The sequence below is a fragment of the Ambystoma mexicanum genome, chromosome 6p (genome assembly GCF_040938575.1).
Source record: "Ambystoma mexicanum isolate Mex_15411 chromosome 6p, UKY_AmexF1_1, whole genome shotgun sequence".
NCBI lineage: Eukaryota > Metazoa > Chordata > Amphibia > Caudata > Ambystomatidae > Ambystoma > Ambystoma mexicanum.
This window is the reverse complement of record NC_090935.1, coordinates 364,612,951-364,633,947: the sequence shown is the minus strand read 5'-3', so window position 1 is coordinate 364,633,947 and position 20,997 is coordinate 364,612,951.

Below are 20,997 nucleotides of genomic sequence, written 5' to 3'. Positions count from 1 at the left end.
TAAAAGGGTCCAAAGCGGTGATGACTAAACCTCCCTTTAGATTGCTCCAATTTTTCTTAAACCCAAAGACAAGGAGACCGGTCAGAGCTCTAGCGAGTTACGACTGTCTGGGAGTTCGAAGTTACCTTTAAAGGGTTTGGATCAACTGCCTAGTAGTTCGATTGTCCCAGTGGCACTTCCAATCCCCAGGGCATCAGGTGGAGAATCAGATATGGTGTCTGGAAACAGCTTAAGTACTACTGCCAGAAGTGATGTCGCATTTAACAAATCACCTTGCAATTGCCAAAAATTGCCTCTATAACCTGATGAGGCGAAGAACATCGCGCAAAGTTTAACTCTTTACTTGGCACGTGTCTCTCTAAATGATGGATCCAATCTTCCTCTGAATCGCTCTGTAATTCTTGCAGAGATGAAAGTAATTCCCAGCCTAAAATACATTACAACGGCAGACATTGAGCGGGTGGGATTTCCGCTCTTACCAAAAATCGATATTGCAGAAGTGACATTGAAATCTAGATTGGGGTTTGAATCCTTATTGGGGCAATTTCAGAATGGGGCGGGAAGGTTCTGATGATAATGCAGGTCCTACAAGACATTAAATGGCTGACTCCTATCTCTGTGCCGAATGCCTCCTCTTCTGCTTTGTCTCAGGTGAATGTTAAAGCTCTGTCAGCAACTCCAAGAGTACTGGATTTAGTACCGGAGATAGTTTCTCAGATCTTTCTTAAACTGGGGCTAGCGGAGAAGAGTCTTTAACCAAGTCGCTAATGAGAACTCTGTCCTGGAATTTGAGAGGTTTTAACTTTTTTTGTATTGAACCAATGAAAATGTATGTCTTTATATACCTTGATGTAATTTTTCTCCAGGAATCTTGGGTGAGACTGGTCTCTTTGATATCGATGGGTTCTCTTCCTACCACCAGCTGGCAACTAGTGTAGGAGTAGGCCGGCCGGTCGGGATTATGTATTCTCTGTAGAAATTCGAGCTGCGATGAGTCAGTGATGTTATATGATGAATTTGCAGGTATTTTGATGGTAAGAGCCAGGTTGAAGAGCAAAATTGGCACACAGGGATGGCTGTTGGCAAACATCGACTGGAACCCTACACAATGAGCTCTAATGGTGTTTGTTCAGAACTTAGGCAATATTTTGATTCTTGCAACTGCCCACTTCCCCATGGATGATATCATCATTATGAGTGATTTAAATTCATTTTGCCTTGAAATATGCCCCTCTTTAGGGGGAAGGGACAGTCAAAAGACACGTGATGGTAAGGTCTGGTGTCAATTCGTGGAAGAGTGGGACCTGCAGGTACCTAATGATAGTGTGACTGGTGACGTCCCCGCGGCTCCGACTTGGAGGAGGGGACCTCTTCATTCAGCGATTGATTATGTCTATGTTTCAAGGGGTCTGTTTGAGCGATGTAAGAACTTTAATGTCTTAAAGGGGGGTTTGAGTGATCATGATATCTTGGAGGCATTGTTTGGGGTGGTTCTGGAGCATGAGTTTTGCTGTCAGTCTAAGAATTTACTTCATATTTCGGCGGGAAACATATTGGTAAGATTTAAGAAAGGGGGTCAGGTCCTGAATAAGAATCTGGAAAGCTATGTTGAAAAGCTATCTGATCAGGATCTGTCCCGGCAGTGTGCCCCGCAATCTCTCGTAGATCTGCTCTTGTCCCTTAACCCCCCGAATACTAAAACTCAGAAGCTTAGGCCCCCGCATGTACATTTTTTCCAGAATTTGCAAATCCAAATAAAGAGAGAGAGGAGAAGAGTGCTGAGACTCATAAAAAGACAGTGTGAGTTCTCTGATCTGCACCGTATAGAACAGATTAGAAGGATAAATCACTATAGGAGTTGGTTGAGATCCCATAGGGCCCTGAGATTGCAGAAAGATGGGAAGGAAATGTTGAAGGCTGTCTGCCTTAAGAATTCACGAAACCTTTGGGCTCCATTAAATCCAGCGGCCAATCAACCGCAGGACACAATAATGCAAGAACAAACTTGGGTTGATCACTTTGATAAAGTGAATCTTGGCTCTGCCTTTCCTGAACCAAGGAGTCCCTCTGTTTTACCTTGGGTTCTCACTTCCTCTATTGAGGAAATTGCAAATCTAATAATGAAATCCTCGGCGTCCCGAGCAGTTTGCCCCAATGGCCGTACCAATGCCATATTAAAGGCCAATCCATTGGTCTGGGCTAGATTACTGAAGGGACTTTTTGATTAAATTGTGAAGACCTGAAGTTTCCCAGAGTCCCATCATCGTGCCCGTTCAGTGGCCTCCAATTACCGTCCCATATCGCTTTTGGATGCGAACGGTAAAATATTTGCGGGACTTGTATTAAGGGACCTTGAAGCCTGGGCCAAAGAGAACACCATACTCTCTAAATTTCAGACAGGTTTCAGAAAGAGTTTATCAACCTCACTAAATGGCCTAGTCCTGAGCTGTGTCACGGTGGGATGCTTTGAGAAGGATGGGAAACCTCTGTTTGGAGCTTGGGTTGATTTAACACAGGTATTTGATACCATCAATAGAGGCAGGCTTTGGGAAAAGCTGAAAAGCTGGGGCATGCCGGACAGCTTGCTGGCAATTTTAATTGAATTACACCAGAACTCTACACTCTGCGTTAGATTGTCAAAATCAGAGGATTTATCTAAGAAAATCACCATAAATAGAGGTGTCCGACAGGGCTGTTTAGTTGCACCTTTTCTTTTTAACCTTTTCCTGGCTGACCTCTTTGATTGGCTTCATGGTCTACTTTTGGCGAGCCCCAAACTAGGAACAACAAAGATAGTAGGGCTAGCTTATGCAGATGACATTGTCATCTTTGATTTAACGCAAATAGGCCTGCAGCGTTTATTAAATGCCCTTGCAGAGTATGCTAGAATAAACCAACTAATATAAACCCTCTCAAATCTAGTATTGTGATTTTCAAAGACCTCAGAAAAAGGTAAAGCCCTTCATCTGGCAATTTGATAATGAAGTTGTGCCGATAGCGAATGAGATTACTTCCTGGGTTCTAGAGTTTTTGCGTATCCAACTAAAAAGTCTGTCCTCCATGATCTGGACATCGAGACCTTGAATTTGGGGTCACAGATGATTCAAATTTATAAGAAATGTTCTAAGTTTTCCATTTTACCCCTTGTTCAAAATTATGTAGGTAAAGTAGTTCCCACTTTACTATTTGGCATATAATGTAATGCCCAAAGTTTTGTCATCGATTGGCAGAAATTGGAATAAAAACTCTGTAAGAGAACGCTTTATATACCCAATTCAGTTCCCATGGTTTCTGTGCGTTATGGACTGGGCCTGATATCCCTTTTGGCGTGGATGGAATGGAGATGGACTTCAGTGTTTAGATTGATTCTCGTCCCCCCATCTCTATGAGGATTTCTCAGACCAATTACAGAAGGGAGATAATCGGTTCCTGCTTGCCCTAAGGGAGAGATCCATAGAGGTTCTTACTGCATGGACTCTGATACTCTGTTGCAGAATCCGTTAAAAACAAAAGAGAGTATCAAAAAAGGGGACTGATCCGAACGATTGACAAAATGAGATCACTAAAACTCTCCTCGTCCCTTTCCATGTGCGATAAACCTAGATCCTTTTTGGCCACGTATTTGAGGAGGTGTCCAGACCCTAGTGTGCAAACTGATTTCCTCAGATTTAGGTTGAATATATTGCCAACACTAGAAATCCTACATGTGAGAGATGAGGAAGCTTATCCATCTGACATCTGCCAGGGATGTGAGCTGAGACTTAAGCATTCGACTCAACATGTTTTGAATGAATGTCCGGGTACCTCTTAGGGTCTCTTGATTAGGTTGATTTGTTCACAATATTAATTCCTTGGATTCCCCCGCGTTCTGGGAGAGATTAGTCTCTGGTAATGAGGTCTTTCTCACGACAGAAGTGGTAAACCTGTTGAGGTCTTTGAAACTCGTGGATAAAACTCGTTATTAAATGAAGGCAAGTTTAAGGACTGATGGAAGAGGTGTGGTAAAATGTCAAAGATTTTTTTCTATTTCTTTTCTTTTGCTTGAATGATGCTTTAGTATATTATTGTTTTATATGATTTGATTCAGCTCTTGGAATTTTAATAACTCATGTTTGTTTCAAATTTGTACAAAGTATTCTGTTTTAGTGTTTTCGTGTAAAAACTCTGGATTGTTATTTGCTAATGCACTTTAAATAAACAAAATAATTAATGAAATGCAGACCCAGTAATGTAGGTGCATTTGGTTTCTTTATTTATATTAAATGCATGTGGGCATACACTTAATTTCTCGTCCCTTCTCGACAAACCTGATGGTCTTACAGTGACTCTCCACCGATGTCCAGGCTGATGGGGACATGCGCTACGAAGGAGGATTGCACAGGGGCGACGCGCTGGTCTTGGAAGCAATACCACACAGAGCAACAGAGGTTAGAATCCCGGAACCGCGCCTAGAATCTGAATTTAGGTACAGTATTAGGCGCGTTATAAAACCCCAATTACATAAATAAATGGGTGAGTCAGAAATAGGAGGTGCTGTTTTACATATCACCTACGTATTCAGCATGCGCCATTGCATTGAGTCATAAAAAAGTGACTCGCACATGGATGAGACAAAGGATATCCCAGGATCAGCCGCTCCATAATCCACATTTACTTCGAGAACTGCCGCCTCATGAAGACCACCATCAATTGAACTCCACCCGTACAAAGATCATGGTCCCAGGTGCGTTGAAGGGCTTTGGGAATGTTTCAACTTCATCAAGGCAGTGGAGATGACATGATTTACTGCAGCACTTAATAAGAAATCAGTGATACAACCTAATTGCGATTTCGAAAGATAGGCATTTAACCAATGGTACCAGTTAGACCATGAAACCTTCGATGAATGTGTTCCCATTCTTAAAAAAGAAAGTCAAATATTGTCAATCTGCAAACTTCTCAGATGAAGAGGTATGAGATTATGCATTATTGAAGGGTTCACATCATCCGTATTCTGACAGCACCCATTAAGCAAATGCAACCCCTTGATTAAATCAGTCGACTCTGCATGCATTTATGAAAGTGTAGATGTCTAGGCAGCTGCAACTGAAGCTCCAAAGAAACAAGACAGCGGAAGCATCACAAACAAGCTGCAGCACTGCCGTAAACCATGACAATCCAACACATTGGGTATGTTATATATGTGTGCGTGTGAGTGGTTTCCCCCACAAACGAAGGAACCAAAGGTACGTTCCTGGCAATGGGACAATGTTGTGAAAAACACGACAAACAACCATTTCCAGTCGGTATGCCAGGAAGAAAAACGTTTCCTCTGAAATGCCATTACAAGCGCACAAAGGCAACACCAAGTGGTCGATTCAATGGAAGACTCACATTCACATGAGCAAGACACAATTTCAACAACTCATATTGATGAATATGTATGCCTGATGGATTACACACTAGATGACAAGAGCAGCCCAACAGTCTCATTGACCATAGGCTCTCACGTACAGTAATTTATCACTGACACTGGTGCCATTGTTAACATAATGATTGAACAAGACTTTCATTAAAGGCATATTTCGCTTTACACCATTTACAGCATGGATCTATCAATGGGAAGCGATACCATGCACAGGAAGAGGAAGAGGCAGAAGAATATGCCAACCATAGTGTTGCTCCTCCCCTGCCTCAATACCGTAGGAATGAAAGACGTGCGTCATTCATGGAGCCTGTACCCTCTCCATCGCCATACCTCAAGCATGGGAGACGTTATTCACTGAGACAACCCTACCGACCTTACCCCGGGACAATTGAAGAAGAGATGAATCTGCAAGCTCTAGCAGACATGGACATGCTGTAACCAAAGATGACGAAATCAAATGACACTATCGCTGAACCTGATACACGTAGACGCATTAGACATGAAGCAGACATGCATTCCCCATTAAGTTACCTGGGCATTAGGTAAAAAATGCATTTAGACATGAATAATTGTCTTGCATTCACTAGACACTAGAAAACAGATACTCTATATATATATATATATATATATATATATATATATATATATATATATGTATGTATGTATGTATGTATATATATATATATATATATATACACACACTGAAATGCAAGATGCATAAGAATACACATAATGCTTGCTCAATGCAGACATATAACAGTAACAAGCAGACATCTTGGATAATGTGGATCGCTCAGCCACATTCGAATTAATGTGAGACATTGAAGGAGCATCAAGGCTATAGAAAGAATATATTTGCTGAATTAGCTAAAAAGCGCAGATCCGAGCAAGCCAGGCAGTAGCTGCACAGCCCGAGCCAAGATTACGAGGGAGGTGTGGCCTGTCACTGCAGAGAATCAAAGATAACCATTCCCAAGAGAAAGACATATTTCCTAGATACAGTAAAAGAACAAAAAGGTTCTGTTTCATTAAAGCTTAAAATTACAGGAAGAGTAGCTCGACCAAGTCTCTATAGGCCAAAGAAAGCAATAGCACCCATATTAATAGAAGCAAAATTTATGATAAAAGCTGAGTAGGGTAATTCGAAACATGGTCTCCTTACATGGGACCCATACATAAAAAAACAGAACGGTTTCACTGGCACTTAGCTTTTTGTACCACCTTCTTCAGGACAGAAACATCCGGGTTGGCTACCAGACCTTCAATTTTATTCATTGTTTTGCCAAAATAATTTGCACCCCTACTGCGTGCTCATGTTCTTATACTTAACCCCTATAGGGACAATAAAGAGAGAACACCTATCACCTATCAGTGCTCCTATTCTAACCATTTACTAATGAGCTCAACAATGTATGATTTTTCTTCTCACCAAAAAACATGCCAATATCTGGCTAAATAATTTCTCCAATAAACGTCATTTATTCGAAGGCGGACGTCCGTATCCTTGTTTGTTAAACGTATGGCCCGTCTACTTATTACTTAGCATCTTGTACTAGAACACCACATCCCCTCTGTTTATATCTTCAAAGAACAAATGGAGCATGTGGATCAGCAACCGGTTATTCCTACATTTTATTTATCCAGATACTGTACACCTACCTACTGCACCGGCTAGTCGCTGTACAGTCAAAACCATATCAAAATTACAACACAGTCTTTGTGTTTACGTGCAGGAACTTAGTAACTGATGATATGTGCTCGACCGTATGCTCGCGCGGTCACTCCTGGCCCACCAACATCCCCTTACGCTCAATACGTGCTGGAAAAGGCGCTGGACACCGCTCGTGAGTACAAGGCAACCGCGGCCATTGTGCCCTTTGATTTTACCCACGGTCATCTTGGTATATAGTCGTACTCATTATAATCTGACAGAAGACCCTTATTACACCTATGTCTGTCCCGATAGCCCGAACAAGGTACATTTTTTCTGTGAATTTGATTGCTAATATCGTTGATCACCGGGTTAATATTAACATGTGCTCTCAAAAAGAAGCCCGCTTATAAACTGGCTCAGGCAGACATTAAGTGCACAATGCTGTGTTGTTTATTTACAGTTAAGTACTCCATGGTAACTTAAATGCAGCCATGTTTGTGAACACACGTTCTGCTTTTCTTTAAAGTGGACAGCTGCTGCCAGGGAATATTGTCATTCATACTATGGGTGTCCTTTTTTTAAATCTGAAAATCCAATTTTGTTCTCTAAGTAAGAGGTGACTAGCAATATTGCCCCCTCTCCTTGGGACCTTCACGTGTTCAATCACAGTCCATCTCAAATCCTGCTCAGAGTGTGCCTTCTCCAAAAAATGCAGCAGCCTTGGAGCTGTTATCTTTTTTGTTCCAATGCATGACTTATGTTCAGTTATTCTTTGTCGTGCTTTCCTGGTGGTAATAACTACATACCGTAATCCACACAGGCTTGTGATGAGGTAAAGAACATTCTGTGTGTTACAATTGGTGAAATCTTTGTCATCATAGTGTTCTCAGGCCAACCTCTATTTCCTTTCTCCTGGCTGTTTGTGGGCACACTAAGCAACTGCCACATGGTACATGTCCAATCACCGGACCCCCTGCCCACAATTCAGCATTTGCCTCCATGTTCTGTAAACCCTTCACCAGGATAGACCTCAGATTTTTGTGACTTTTTACTGCAAATCTGGATAAACAACTGTTTCCAAGAGCAGTGAAGTGAAATTGATTTTACTTACACTTGTAACTTTGAAGACCCAGCACACACTATCTTACAATAGGGTGCTGGAGGGGTTCTTTAGTATCCCCTTTGTCTAGCTTCTCATTTAACATTTTTATGTTACCCTTTCCATGATGAATGGCTGGTGGCAGTGGTTTACTTTTAACTACCGTGGTGTGCAATTACCACGGACTGTGTTTGCAGCTGCAGTAAAGCCATTTCTTTGTGGAATACTCCTTCTTGAGATTTACTCTGCACGCCAAACCAGGTCTGGTCCCTTTGTTTGCTTTGTCTTTAGCGGGATTCACAATTGAAGGCCGCCTCTGGCTCCAGGGTGTCTGGCGGGGGCAGGAAGCGAGGGAGGTGCCCGAAAACTCTCTGTGCTTAGTCTTCTAGGAGACAGGAATGCACTCTTAGGTGATTGGCCGGTTGGCTGTCTGGCAAGGACAGCCACAAATTGGTTGGTGGCTGACAGATAGGCTGGAATTAATGGGAGAAACCTGCATAAAATGCAAGGCTTTTTGGCTTGGAAGGCAGAGTCGACCACTGGACGAAGGAATCCGAAGAAGAACTTGAAGAGGATGCCCGCTACATCTTCTGGACCGTTGGTTTGCCTGGTGAAGCCCTGCTGCTGTGCTAAAACACCAAATTTGTATCGCCAGAGAAGCCCCTGCAAGGACGACTTCTCCCTTTGATTTGGTGGCACCAATCAACTCCAAAGTAAGCCACCTGGACATCCTCTCGGAGCTGGTTGAAATTCCACTGCAGTTGCTGCTGGAACCGAATAGCCAGGGAGAGGACACCAGATTGTGTGTGTTGTTTTTGAGCTGGCCAAGAGCTCCAGGAAGATCCTCCGGACTCCTAGGAAGCAGCACTTACCAAGCCTGAGCCCCCTCAACAGAGTGCAGGACCTCAGATTCAAGGAAAGCCCATCTCGACAGCCAGGAACCGCAGTGTTGCTATTTGCGGTAGACGCGAGGAGCTGAAACACTGAAGTGCCACTTGTTTGAAGATTGCTGGTTGCGAGCGGTGATATTCCCATTATAGTGCAGGAGTCCCCAGAACTCCTCTTTCTTGTCCCCACGACTGAGGTCCAGGAACACCAGGATCTGCAGAGCTACACAGGAACAGAAGTCATCTGCTGCACTTTTCTTCAGCCTAAAGGTACTGTAAAGTCTGAGAGAGCTTACCTCTTGTTGTGCCAATTGCTTGTCCTCGTTGGAGACTTGTCTCGGTTGCTCTTGTAGAGTTGCTTGTAGCTACCCTACCTCACAAGCCTAATATGCTTGTGGCCCTACTTTGATTTCCTCTATTCTACAAAGACTTTTTCAACATTGTGAAAGACTTTCTACTTTCCTGCAAGAAGTGCTTCAGTTCACCTGGACTTTTGTTAACTTAACATTGGCTTGCCTTGCTCCCTGAATGACTCTTCTCTCTCTTGTTTATGTGTTTTTCCTTCCTTCCAGTAAAGGGTTAACTGACTTTGCATTGGGGGGTTGTTGTGAAAGTATGTACCTGATTAAGAATAACTGTGTGAATACTTGTTTTATTCTGAACTCTCTTCTCTTTAACACTACTCAAGATTATTCTAAATGCAACAGTGATAGATTAATGTCAACAGCACCCTAGCTATTGAAGTCATCCGAGGGTGTAGGTAGTGCTTGTATGTCATCCCAAATGGGTATTTACTGATTTAGAAATCTAAGAGTGTGTATTTTTGGAGTGTATTTGTATGTTGCTTTATATTGCTCCCTTCTGAAGAAGGCTTATGCTAACTGATGGATAAATACATTAATAATTGCTTAATCAAGAAACCTAGAGTTTTTTTGAATACTTGTCACTGTTAATCTTTGTGTAACTTCCCATACAGTTCACTTCACGTAACTTCACATTGACCCCTCTTGAGATGAGCCTGGCTGCTCAGCACACTACCTGTAACGCTCACCTGACTCCCACGGAGGCGCTGGCCTGGTTCGCGCTGCTGTGACCTCTTCTAAGGTGATGCGCAGGGTTCGGAAGACGGACTGGACCGGGCCTCCAAATCTGCCTTGTCTGGCTCGCAGAAGTATCCTTCTGTAGGCGAAAATAGGGATTAACTGTCTGCGGGGTAATGCAATCAGCCTCCCACTTTCCCCTCTCACCCTCCTCGAAACCCTTCTGTGATTCCTCGTAGCCTCTCACCTTAGAGTCTGGAAGGACGAGTTCTCCATCCTGCTTCTGATGCAGGGGCGCGTTGGTATCCAGTTACTTCACTGGATTTTCGGATTGGTGAGAACCAAACTTGCTTGGCTTCCAGGTAAGTTTTTTGATAAGAGGTTCCCCTTGTGTCCATGCATTAATGTACTAATGCTAGTGTCTTTTTCCCCATAGGGGCCGGGGTACGGAATGCCGGGGAACAGGCACCGACCCGAGATGAGAGGTGAAATCCTTGTAGAAATCAGGTAAGTCTTTAATGAGCGTTTTTTGGTAATGTCTTTTCATTCGCTCATTAACACTGATGTCTCTTTTTCCCCTTAGGGGCTGGGGTCCGGAAATGCCAGGATGCGGCGCGGACCCGAAATGAAGAGGGAATGAATCAACAGGTAAGTCTTAACATGGAGATTTAGCTTTCCTTATTCCCTTCTCTCTCTCACCTTTTGTTCTGGTCTTTTTCTCCCTAGGCGCTGGGGCGTGACTGCGAATCTGGATGATCGCTGCTGAACATGGAGGCGCCCTGTAAAGGTGAGTGGAATGCGGTGCTGCAGCGATCGACGCGATGAGCTTTTAAATAAAAGTCTTCCTTTTCAGGATTGTCGGCGAGATGTCTCCGGGATGCGGTTTTTAGCAGGTAAGGACTTTTCCTTCTTCTGTTCTCTTCTTCTCTTCCTTTGCAGGTGATCCAGGATGCTGGCAGGTGTGGCAGAAGTCAGGATGCAGGAGCAGACACGGTGAGCGTCCAGCTGCTAGATGCAGAACAACGCGAAGCACGTGTGGCTGTTCGGGTGGGGTTTAAATAGCCTTGGAAGAAGTTCCAGGTATGTATCCTTCCTCCAATCAGGTATGTATCCTTTTCCGACCACGCCCGGATGGTAAATTAGTCCCACAGGTAAAGTAGTCCCTTTCAGGCCTCAAGGAGGCCGGGATCCTGCAGCATGGTCTGCATCAGGTAAGTGCACCCAAGCACTTCCATAATGAGCCTGGCGCCTATGGCGCCAGGACTGATGTCTTTTATGAGCCTGGCGCCATAGGCGCAAGGACACTGTCCAAAGGGCCCCTATATGGGGTTGCTGGGTCCTTCCTTGGGGACTGGATGTCCGCTTTCGGGGACGCAGGGCTTGAACCGGCTCCCCGGGAGCGGGCATCATGACAGAACTCCCCCCCAAGGCCCCTCCCAAGGTTGTTCCCTCCGGGGGTTTTGGTTTGTCTGGGAAGAGTCGGTGGAATTTCCTGACTAATCGAGGTGCATGCACATGGTCTCTGGGTTCCCACGACCTCTCCTGAGGTCCGTACCCCTTCCAATCAATTAGGTAGAACAGTTTTGACCTAAACATTTTTGAGTCTAAAATGTTCTTCACTTCGAATTCGGGCTCCCCATCTATTAGAATAGGTTCTGGAGGTTTGAGTAGTCGGGTTCCGGGTACCACTGGTTTCAGAAGTGACACATGAAAAACAGGGTGAATTCGCATACTAGCTGGTAAATCAAGTTTAACAGCCACTGGGTTAATTATTGCCATAATAGAATAAGGTCCCAGATATTTTGGGTTAAAAGTTCGAGGCCCTTTGAGTGGTAAATGTCTGTTAGCTAACTACACTTGATCCCCAATCTGATATGGAGGTGATTCACTCCGATGTAGATCAGCATTCTCCTTGTATTTTCTCTTGGCTTGTTGTAAATGCGTAGTTGCCTCTTTGAAGGCTTGGGTAATTGTAGAATGCAGATGTTCTACTGCAGGCATTCCGAGGTTCTGAGGTGAGTCAAGGTTTGAGGTTCGAGGGTGATGCCCAAACAAAGTATAAAAAGGACTGTGGCCAGTTCCAGAGTGTACCGAATTATTATATGCGTATTCGGCTATCCAAAGAATGTCTTTCCAGTTTCTTTCAGATTGCTGTAACATACACCGTAAGTATTGCTCAAGGGTCTGATTTGTCCTCTCGGTCTGACCATCGGTCTGAGGGTGGTGACTGGTCGATAATCTTACTACGTCGATCTACGCCATTTGACAACATTTGCGCCAGAAGTGGGAAATGAATTGGCTTCCCCGGTCAGAGATTAGTATAGATGGGAATCCATGTAGCCGAACAATATTTTCGAGGAATTCTTTGGCTAGGACAGAAGCTGAAGGTAAACCTTTCAAAGGAATAAAGTGGGCCATTTTGGAAAACAAATCCACAATTACCAGAATAGTATTGTACCCCGAACAAGGAGGCAGGTCCGTAATAAAATCCATTGATAGGGTGTGCCAGGGTGCTGGCGGTATGTCTAGGGGTTGAAGGAGACCGGCTGGTCTTTTCTTTTGACTTTTATTTTGGGCGCAAACACCACAGGACATCACAAAAGATTTAACATCTTTTCGCCAAGAGGGCCACCAAAATTGTCGTTTCACCTTTTCCTCTGTCTTGGCAATACCGGGGTGTCCCTCTATTAATGCATCATGATAACCGGAAATAACTAGTTCGTGTAATTCCTTATATGGCAGGAATAAGCATCCTTGGAAATAAGGTAAACCATTATCTATGGTAAAGTCTGATCCCTTTTGTATCCAATCCTGTAAGGTTGTAGGGTCCAGGAGTTGTTTTACTCTGGCTTGAATGTCTTCAAGCGTCTGTAAAAAAGTCATGCCTAGAATCCTCTGTTCGGGAATTATTGGTACTGGTTCTGAGTTTGTATCAGATTCTCCCATTACAATTCGGGATAAGGCGTCTGCTTTGCCATTCTTGCAGCCAGGTCGATAGGTAATCACGAAATCAAATTCAGCGAAAAACAAAGCCCATCGGAGCTGCCGTGATGACTGAGCCTTGGCGGTTTTCAAATACTGTAAATTCCGGTGATCAGTGATCACTGTGATGGTATGTCGAGCGCCAAGCAGATAATGCCGCCGGGCTTTAAAAGCGGACTTAATGGCTAACAGTTCTTTGTCCGTGATTGCATAATTAACCTTGGGTGCCGAGAATTTTCTGGACCAAAATGCTACGGGATGCAGTTGGTTGGTTTCGGGATCTCTTTGGGACAGGACAGCTCCCATGGCTAGGCTGGATGTGTCAGTCTCGACGACATAAGGGAGATCTGGACGCGGTTGTTTCAATATAGGTGCAGAGGTAAACTTAGCTTTTAAATCCTGAAAGGCCTGCTCGGCTTCTTCAGACCATACAAAACGTTTATTTTTCCTCAAGAGTGCAGTAATGGGTTGTACCACGCGTGAAAATTCCGGGATAAACCTGCGATAGAAATTGGCAAAGCCGAGCATGCTTTGAACCCCTTTTACAGAGCTAGGTGATGGCCATTTGAGGATGGCATCCACTTTTCTTAATTCCATTCGGACTCCTTTGGGTGTCAGGATGAAACCTAGAAACTCGACTTCTGTGGTATGGAAAACACTTTTCTCCAATTTAGCAAATAGTTTGTGTTGGCGCAGTTTTTCAAGGACTGCCCTGGCGTGTTTTCTGTGATCAGATTCCGAAGAGGAGTACACCAGAATGTCATCGATATATACGACAACACAAACATCGATGAGTTCCCGAAGGACATCATTCATGAAGTATTGGAAGGCAGCCGGCGCGTTACACAATCCGAAAGGCATCACCTGGTACTCGAATAATCCGTATTTAGTACGGAAGGCAGTTTTCCATTCGTCGCCTTCTTTAACTCGTACCAGATGATAAGCCCACCGGAGATCTAACTTGGTGTATATGCAAGCGTCCTTCTCCTGGTCAAGGAGTTCAGGGATCAGAGGCAGAGGATAACGGTTTTTAACCGTTATCTGGTTCAATGCGCGGTAATCGATACAAGTTCTAAGGTCGCCTTCTTTTTTGGGCACGAAGAACAAAGCCGAGGATGCCGGGGACTTTGACAGGCGAATAAAACCATTAGCTAGGTATTGATCCAAATATTGTCTCAAATGCAGATTCTCAGGTTCGGTAAGGGCATAAATCCTGCTACAAGGGGGTTGTGCACTGTTAGGAAAGATTTCGTAATTGTAGGTAATTTTCCTTCCATGTGGCAACCCCTAAACTTTTTGCTGTTGTTTTTCACCTTGTTCTCGACTTTGCCAGAGAAGTGCAGCCTTGACACAAGAGGGCACTGTAAGCTAAGTTACTGCTCTCTTGGGTCTCTAGCCTTCTACAGGCCCTAGATACTCGTTTGTAACTGATTGGTGCAAGTGATTCACGGACGGGAATGGTGGCAGCGATCGTTTCTTGTGTTTTGAGCTCCTTTTGGCGTTTTAAGCGCGTTTCTCGCACTTGACCTAAAATGGTGGCCTGGCTCCCAAAATGGCCAGACCACGAGGCTCCTTTGTCCTGTCCGCTGACCGTCTTGGTCCCTTTTCCTTCCCCAGGTTGAGACGACCCAGGGCCTTCCTTAATTAGGTTGGCCTTCTGAACTTCTGCGCCAGCAGGACAGAGTTCAGAAATCTGTCTTAACAAATTGGTGTACAGCGGTGGGATACGACTGAAGGTATCCAGTGTTGCGCACAAACTAAGGCATTTCAAGTTATTCCTACCAGGACACGTAGTGAATTGTTGTAGTATAACTTTAAAAAGGCCATAGTCCTATCTAACAGTATGGAAACAAATACCTTGTTAACTTTAAATGCTTCCAAATCAGAAACATTGAAAAAGATGTGTGCGGAGAGAGGTGTTTCCTCTCAAGGCACGAAATTGGATATGATCCAAAGAATCGTGGCGTGGCAAGAAGCGCAGCTTGACGCTATAACTTCTGAGGACAGTGCGGAAGGAGGTAGGGCTGCTCTCACTGGTAGAACCGACGGTTCTGCCGCTGCACTGATCCACCGCGACCACGAGGGCAGGGAAGATGTGATGTCTAATGTTTCCTCAGCCAGTGCTGATGGGGAGGCTATGCTTGAATTCAAGAAGCAAGAGCTGCGGTTTAGGCAGAAGGAGCTTGAATTCAGCATAGCCAAACTAAAAATCGAACAGGCAGAAAAACAGAAAGACAGGGATCACCAGTTGGAACTGGCCAAGCTTCAGGTTGCAAATGGGTACAAGGGTCCTGGACATGGGTCTGGGGCCTCCTCTCATCCACGGTTTCCGAAAGATCTGCTCAGTGTGTATGAGGAAAGGAATGACATTATGGACTGGCTGAATGCGTTTGAGTATGCATGCGAAGTTCAACAAGTTGAAAATGCTGATAAGATTGCCTGGTTACTCAGCAGACTGCCCCATTCTGGCTGTAGTGCCATTATGAAAATGTCGAAGGCTGAACAAGCTGATTTTGCAATGTTGAAGCAAACTCTCATTTTAAAGTTTGGGAAGACTCCGGCCCAATATTTGAAACGATTCAGAGAGTATAAGAAAAAGGAAGGTGGTACTTGGGTATCTTATGTCACCGAATCCTTGAAAAACTTAACTGGCTGGGTCGAAGGTTATAAGGTTTCTACCTTCAAAGGCATGATAAATCTTGTCATGCTGGAACACATTTTTGCATCTTCTTCCCCGGAGCTTAAGCAGCATTTGGCCGATTCGAAGGAGATAGATCCTAAGAAGCTGGACATTGCAGCAGACTTATGGGTGTCACATCGAGTGTCCCATAAGGACAAAACTCATCCTGGTAAGCAGGCGGAAGGGAAAAAGTCCAAAGATAAGGAGGGTGGAGAATCTGATAAATCTTCTTCTCAAAAGGGCCACAAAAAGAAAAATAAGGGTAAGACACAAGAGAACTCACAGGGTAGTGGAGGTCAGCCTCCGAAACAGAACTCTGGTTACAATAAGCCTCCCTATGTAAACAGACCCAATGGATCTTGTTTTGCTTGTGGAGCAACTGACCACATGAAGGGGGATCCCCGGTGTAAGGTTAGACCTTTGGGGGTCCACTCCGCTAATCTGGCCTTCTCCTCCTACGAGGAAGAAGAGATTACAGGAGCATCCTTCTCCTCAGACTCATTTCCCAGCGGGATAGAAGCTGAGGTAGTTTTAGTTTCCCTGGGTTCCTGGGAGCCTAAAGTCGCAGAGGCTTATGCTAGGATTCCAGATAATACCAAGCACTACTTTAAAGACAGTGTGCTGATCAATGGAGTAGATACTCCAGCTCTTAGGGATAGAGGGTGCAGTCGAACTGTAGTGGATTCTACCTTGATAGACTCAGAGGAAGTTGCCAGAGCTACTCTGATGCCCACTAAGTTGGATGACGGCCCACTCCGTATGTTCCCAGTAATACCTGTAAATCTTACTTTAAATGGTACAGCAGTCAGGATTCCAGTGAGCATTCAGAGAAACGTCCCAGGAAAGGTCTTGTTAGGTAATGATCTCAGAGCTTTAGGGCTCGTAGGAGACACTGCCGAAAGACCCTACACACGGTCTCAAGCACGGGCAGCATTGGCCAAGACCAATACGCCGCCCCAGCCGAAGGGGAAACCCAAGGCGAAAGGAGTAAACAAGTCAAGACGAGGGAAAGAGAATATTCCCCCGAGCTCGCCTACCACTGCGGTGGAGGAAGTTGGTCAATCGCCCGGGCCTGACGAGGAGGTGGCGATGCCTGAATTATTTGACCCCAACAACCATCCTGAACTAAAAGTCTTGTTAGTAGAAGGTGGTCCTGATAGGGACGAATTCAGTAAAGGCCAACGTGAGTGCCCATCTCTGGAAGGCCTAAGGAGACAGGCCTGCTCCCAGCTTGAGGGTGAACCTCCTGGGACGCATAGGATTTATTGGGAAGGTGGACTCCTGTATAGTGAGCCCACAGAGTCTACAGAAGGAGACCATAGGAGGTTGGTGGTTCCCCTTGGTGTTAGGCCCTTCCTCCTGCAGTTGGCGCATGAAGTGCCCCTTGCTGGTCACCTTGGTATTAAGAGGACCAAGCAAAGGTTATCCATGCACTTCTACTGGCCCAAGATGGGGGTGCAAGTAGAAAGTCACTGCAGGAGTTGTGCCTCCTGCCAGTTATCTGGTAAGGTTGGCTCGACAATCCAAGCTCCATTGGTACCACTCCCAGTTGTGGGGGGTACCATTCGAAAGGGTAGGGATCGACATCGTTGGTCCCCTTGATCCGCTAACATCCTCAGGCAATAGGTTTATCCTGGTGCTGGTCGACCATGCAACCAGATATCCTGAGGCCATCCCATTGAAAACTGTAACTGCCAAGTCAGTTGCAAAAGCTTTACTTGGCATATTTACTAAGGTTGGCTTCCCTAAAGAAGTTGTGTCGGATCGTGGCAGAAATTTTATGTCGAAGTATATGCAGGCTATGTGGAAAGAATGTGGGGTCACCTACAAGTTCTCTTCTGCATACCACCCCCAGACCAATGGTCTGGTGGAATGTTTCAACAGAATGTTAAAAACATGATTGGGGCCCTGGAAGAACCTCAGAGAAGAAAATGGGATCTTCTTTTACCATGCTTACTGTTTGCCTACCGAGACGTACCACAGGAGGGTGTTGGCTTCAGCCCCTTCGAACTTCTGTTCGGTCATCCTGTACGGGGACCCTTAGCCATAGTCAAAGAGGGACGGGAGATGCCCACTCCCCCTGTTACTACCAACGTAGTTGATTATGTGCTAGGGCTCAGAAAACGGATGGTACTTCTGATGGGCTTGGCTAGTGATAAATTGAAGGCAGGACAAGCGCTGGTGAAACATTGGTACGACCAGAAAGCTTCCCTCATCAACTTTACACCTGGTCAGCAAGTCCTGATCATGAATCCCCTAAGGCCTCGAGCTTTACAGGACAAATGGTCAGGCCCTTACACAGTGGTGGAGCCCCTGGGTGAGGTTAACTATTTAGTGGACCTTGGAAGGCCTGGACAGGCTCCAAAAGTGTTTCACGTGAATAGGCTGAAGGCTTTCGTCCCAAGAGTCGAAATCGCAGCACTGCTACTGGCTTCAGATGTTGAGGAAGAGGAGTCTGAACCTCTCCCCGACCTGTTCCAGAGCGGTCCTTCAGATAGCTCCTTTGAGGGTGTCCGAGTGGCCCCTCACCTGACTTCTGATCAGCAGGCTGAGGTGAAAAGTTTGCTTAGGCAGTTTTCCCCCCTGTTTTCACAGTCGGCTGGTTTGACACCTTGGTGCAAACATAACATAGACACAGGAGACAGTGTACCTACCAAAAGTAGGGGATACAGGATGTCAGACAAAGTACGGTCTTATATTAGGACCGAGGTCAACAAGATGTTAGACCTTGGGGTGATTGAACCCTCTAGTAGTCCTTGGTCCAGCCCTGTGGTTTTGGTTCCAAAGGCAGGCACTTCTGAATTGAGGTTCTGCGTGGATTACAGGGCTCTGAATGCTGTCACCAAGACAGATGCACACCCCTTGCCTCGAACAGATGAGCTGGTGGATACCTTGGGTGCCTCCAAGCACCTCAGCACGTTTGACCTCACTGCTGGCTATTGGCAAATAGCTTTAGCAGAACATGCCAAGGAGAAGACAGCGTTTTCTACTCCAGACGGCCTTTACCAATTCTGGTAATGCCGTTCGGGTTGAAGAATGCACCTGCCACTTTCCAGAGGCTTGTGAATCATGTTTTGAATGGATTGGACGAATTCTGTCTTGCATATCTGGACGATATAACAGTTTTCAGTGCCACCTGGGAAGACCATGTGAAACACCTCGGGATTGTGCTCCAGACTCTTCAGAAAGCACACTTGACCATAAATGCTAGTAAATGCCAGATTGGACAAGGCTCAGTGGTTTAACTTGGACATGAAGTAGGTGGAGGGAGGATACAGCCTCTTCCCAGTAAAGTACAAGCAGTACAAGACTGGCCTACCCCCACTACACAGACCCAAGTGAGAGCCTTCTTAGGACTCACGGGGTATTACCGAAACTTTGTGGCAGACTATGGCACCATAGCTGCCCCTCTGACTGCCCTCACCACTCCGAAGAAACCCAAGAAGGTAACTTGGACCGACGAGTGTGAGAAGGCCTTCAATGGCTTAAAAGACTCCTTGTGCCAGGCCCCTGTCCTCAGGGCCCCTGATTATCAAAGACCTTTTATCGTGCAGACGGACGCCCCTGACACTGGGATAGGAGCTGTACTATCGCAAGTAGATGAGAAGGGTAAGGAACACCCTATTGGTTTTATTAGTCGCCAGCTTAAGGACAGAGAGCTCAGATGGTCCACGGTAGAGAAAGAAAGTTTCTCTGTTGTGTGGGCCCTAAGGAAGCTGAGGCCCTACCTCTATGGGACCCACTTCACTGTGCAAACTGACCATAAGCCCTTAAAGTGGCTAATGAACATGAAGGGGGAGAATCCAAAGTTGCTTAGGTGGTCCATAAGTCTAGAAGGCTTCGACTTCACTATTGAGCATAGGCCAGGTGTCCAACATAGCAATGCTGATGGGTTGTCCAGAATGTTTAACCAACCTGAACAAGAGACTCATCCTGGGGTGGATTAGTTCCCCCTGTCCATAGTCTGGGAGGGGCGAGTGTTTGGAAAGATTTCGTAATTGTAGGTAATTTTCCTTCCATGTGGCAACCCCTAAACTTTTTGCTGTTGTTTTTCACCTTGTTCTCGACTTTGCCAGAGAAGTGCAGCCTTCTGCCGCACTCCTCTGGGCTTTCGCTCCTTTCTTACAGGGAAACTGACATGCCCTTAAGACAGTCAGTACCGGGAAACGCTGTTTTCCGTAGTTTCTTTTATCATGTTGCGGCTTTCGTGCAACATGACACAAGAGGGCACTGTAAGCTAAGTTACTGCTCTCTTGGGTCTCTAGCCTTCTACAGGCCCTAGATACTCGTTTAGGATTGTAACTGATCGGTGCAAGTGATTCACGGACGGGAATGGTGGCAGCGATCGTTTCTTGTGTTTTGAGCTCCTTTTGGCGTTTTAAGCGTGTTTCTCGCGCTTAACCTAAAATGGTGGCCTGGCTCCCAAAATGGCCAGACCACGAGGCTCCTTTGTCCTGTCCGCTGACCGTCTTGCTCCTTTCACCTTCCCCAGGTCGAGCCGACCCAGGGCCTTCCTTATTTGGGCATGTACTTTCCCACGAAACACGGATGCTTTCGCGGGCTTCTACATGCCTGCTGTGTGCCTCCAGGATGTGGGCTGGGATGTCTGGTCCCAATACACATCCTGGGTGCCAGAGAGTCTAGGGTGGTGTGAATGCCTGGGACCACCGTGGTCCGTGATAGGTCCACGTATGGTGTGAGTATTGATGAGCGGATCTCCCATTGGGTCCCCTCCGTTTTGGCGCGAAGGGAACCGTGGATAAGAGGGGGCTGGAAACACCACTACCATGTCGATCTCCTGAGTTCTCACGAACGAAGGAATACAGGAGCCAAGTATCCTGCAACCAAGAGGCTGAACCGAGGAATCGCTGGTGACCCGCTGAAGCACTGCTCCTCTGCACTGCTGTCGCCTTGTGAAACCTTTTTTACCTTTCATCGAACCAGAAGGCCTGTACTGGTACTTCGACCCTTGGAATAGCGGGGACAGCTATTCTCGGCATCTTCACCATCTCCTGCTAGTAAGCCTTCGGAAGCGTCTCTGGGCCATCCAGCAGACTGACCAGCCTACACAGGAGTCTTGCTCTGTAACCGCCGCCAGGTTGTGTAGTATTTCGAGTCCTTGTCACTCTCACACGCTTCGTACACTTGCCGTTCCCAGGTCTGAAGTGAGTAGTGTACATTTGGCTCAGATACACACGGCCGCTCCGTTGCCCTGCTGTGGTAACAAACTGTGCGGGTTCCTTCGTTT